Source organism: Desmodus rotundus, chromosome 5 (assembly GCF_022682495.2).
Source record: "Desmodus rotundus isolate HL8 chromosome 5, HLdesRot8A.1, whole genome shotgun sequence".
Taxonomy (NCBI): Eukaryota; Metazoa; Chordata; class Mammalia; order Chiroptera; family Phyllostomidae; genus Desmodus; species Desmodus rotundus.
Genome location: NC_071391.1, coordinates 12,015,118 through 12,018,464, shown reverse-complemented (window position 1 = coordinate 12,018,464; position 3,347 = coordinate 12,015,118). Strand labels below are relative to the sequence as shown.

General features: G+C 38.7%; 1 protein-coding gene across 1 annotated transcript in view; it reads left to right on the top strand.

Annotated features, from left to right (window-relative positions):
- The window catches only part of LOC112302700 (olfactory receptor 4C11), a 137,851-nt gene that overhangs the window by 78,298 nt on the left and 56,206 nt on the right, over window positions 1–3,347 (top strand). The window lies entirely within an intron of this gene.

The window sequence follows — 3,347 nt, the reverse complement described above, 5'->3', positions numbered from 1 at the left end:
GTTTCATTTCATACGCAGCAAAGGTAAACTTTTTTTGGGGGGGGTGGAAACAAGAAATCTGAGAGGATTGCACTAGATCATGGTTATTACTTAAAGTCTGTGAACATTTTGAGCAACCTATGATGACCCTTGCTTGAATTCTATCAACATTTGTTCATACTCATTAGGTCATTTTGCTTCCTATACAATTTTTTCTTCAGAATGAAAAGTACTGACATATGACAGAATAAGTGTATGTGTGTGTGTGTGTTTATATGCCCCAATGTCTTCCTACATTTTGTTTTTGTGCTTATGAGTTCAGTCATCAGAGCTAATACCTAGGGTCTGGACAGCTAGACTCAAAGTTGCCATCTTGAAAACCTGAACTTTAGAGAAGACATTCTGAGAAATTGCTCCTCTGGAGGGTAAGTGCCTTAGTCTTCTTCACTGGGGGTGTCTACACTGATTAACCCAACAAGTCCCATGAAAGGCAGAAACATCAGTGAAAACCTGGACTGTCTCTGGAAAACTTCTCAAATTAATTCTGTGCATGGTGCGAGAGGGACCAGTGTGATATTTGGACAAGACAGCACTGTCAGTGAGTCAGTTGCTCTTTGGGGTCTTTCCACTGGTCCTCACAAAGGAGAGGAAGATGCAGTAGAGAGTCTAGCAGCAGAAATAAGGGATGTTCAGGAAAGAAGTGGGGACAGAGAAGAATGCATGATGAAGAGAGAGAAAAGGAGAAAGGAAAGTGGCAATCTTGTCCAATTGGGAGAGAAGGAGCTTCATCTGTCTTAATTGTTGATCATTACTTTTGGGTGTATGAACATCTGCAGGAAAATAATGAATTTTCCTTAAAGAAGGAATATCCTTAAATAAGGATATTGTTATCTGTTCTCAATTTTCCTTGGTTCTTATGTTTTTTTGGGTATCAGGAAATGTTTGTTGTTGTTTGCTTGTATAGTATCTCAACAGTCAAAAATGAGATTTTTGGAGAAGATCTGGTATTAAAAGTGAGGTGTAGTACTTCTCAAATTTGGTTTTTTAGTTTTATAAGAGAATATTTTAAAGTATGCTTTTTCATATGGAAGACAACCTAATCCATGTGTATAATTCACGACCCCCACCAACTCCACTTCAATTTCATAGTCTCATAATTAAGTAGTGTCATGCCATTTCAGTACTCTAGTTTATAATGTCCATCAGATTTGCACCAGAAAGTATTACTCCTAGTCATATGGGCTAATGATAAAGGAGCACAGTAAACTCATAAGTATGTGAAGCATGTCCACCAACTGAAGACAAAATGTTATGTTGCACCAAAGATTCCCAATAGTTCTGGTTTAGGCAAGTGGGGGCAGAATAAATATGTGAGTCCCAAATGGGACATTTGTCAGAGCTCTCCATACCGTATTCACAGGTAGCTATTTGGATTCATACTCTTTCAAATGAGCACTTTTCCTAATTTCTTATAGTTCTCTCTTGAGGATATTTGAATGTGGCCTTATAAAGATTATACTTCAGTAAAATTGATTCTCAAGTAATGAAGACACTCAAAATAAAACCTCAATTCTTACCTCTTGTTATTCCTTCAAATTTATTATAGCATGAGAAAAATGTTTATTTGTGACTAAATGAAAACTCAGAAAGCTTCAGGAATTTCCTTCTCATTATTAGACAATAGAGAGCCCAGATCTCCTTATATTTTAGATGAGGGCTCAATTAGAGAAGGTGGGAGAAACATAATGGAGTAAATAGACTGCAATCACAGGATGAGGCACAGCTTGGTTAAAAATTGACACAACACATTAATAGTTTCTGAGGACAAGCAAATCTACAAAATGCTCTAGGATGAGGTGAAACTTGGAGCTGCGACTGGTTTGCTATTTGACTCAAGCAATACCTTGTTGGAAGATCCCATAAAGGCCAAAATAATAAAAGGGTTGGAGTGCTACAGAAATGACCATGAACCAGTATGTCCCAGCCCGTGCAGCGATGAGGTTGTGTGGCTGTTTCTCTACTTGATTTTGAAATTGTCAAAGGATAGAATGAATGGGAAGAAGGATAGAAAAAAATACTGAAAGAAATAATGGCCAATTTCCCCTTTAATTAATAAATTAATTAATTATTTAATTAATCACAAATTTTATTTATTTAGTTTTAGACAGAGGGGAAGGGAGGGAGAAAGACAGTGAGAGAAACATCAATGTGTGTTTGCCTCTCATGTGGCCCCTACTGGGGACCTGTCCCACAACCCAGGCATGTGCCCGGACTGGGAATTGAACCAGCGACCATTTTATTCAACGCCTGAACTCAATCCACTGAGCTCCACCAGCCAGGGCAAGTTTCTCTCAAGTTTAATAAAAGCTGTAAATGCATAAACCCAAGAATCTAACAAACCTCAAGCATAAAAATCATGGAGGAAATTATAGTAAAAGATAAATTATAATAAATTGGTGAAAAGCAGCATCAAAGAAAAATGTTAAAAGGAGCTAAAGAGGAAAGGCACTGTGCACAGAGAAGTAAAGATAAAAATTACAGCAGAATTCTCAACAGAAACAGTATGAACTAGGAGACAGTAGAGTGATATCTTTAAAATACTTGAGTTTACATCCAGACAGCTGGTTGGTTTTGTCACTTTTGACAATTGGGATGGAAGTGGAAGTGCCCAAATAACCAATAAAAGGCATTTTCTTCTGTTCTAGGAACCCATAGACCCTGAGGATAGAGTATGCCAACGCCAATGCCAAAATGACTGAGAGCAAACTCATGATGACTTGAAATCCAGCAAAGCCCACTCCAATCTGATGGCACTTTTCATTATGGATTCCTGTGACCTGAGGGGGAGCTTTAATCCCATGTTTCCAGAGGTTATCTACAACCTGATTCCCGATGTCACCCAGGATAAATTATCTTTCCATACCCCACTGGTATGACAGTGACCTCCCTACATACTCAGGTGTGCTAGCACCTTTCTCTGATGTCACTCAGCAAGAATAGAAATCTGGGTAGTTGTAGTTCTTCAATCGTGTCCCAGTAGCTGGGGACACTTGGTTATTTCTGCTCTAGCATGCTCTGCTGGGAAGTAATCCAAAGAAGAATTTTGAAAATCTTTCTGGGTAACAGAAGTGGTACATAGAGTATCCATCATATCCAGGTGGTACCAGGAAGTGCTTATTTTCCTTCTCTGCAAAGACTGACCTGTTAAACTTGGTCCAGTGTCCTGCACTTCTCTCTGTTTTCTCTTCCCACACTTCCTGCCCTATCCTGGAAACTTTCTTCAACATCCTACTGGAAGAAATCACCAAAACCCCTTCCAATGTTCATTTTGTACACCTGTCCAAACCAAATGAAAGGGTGAAAATATT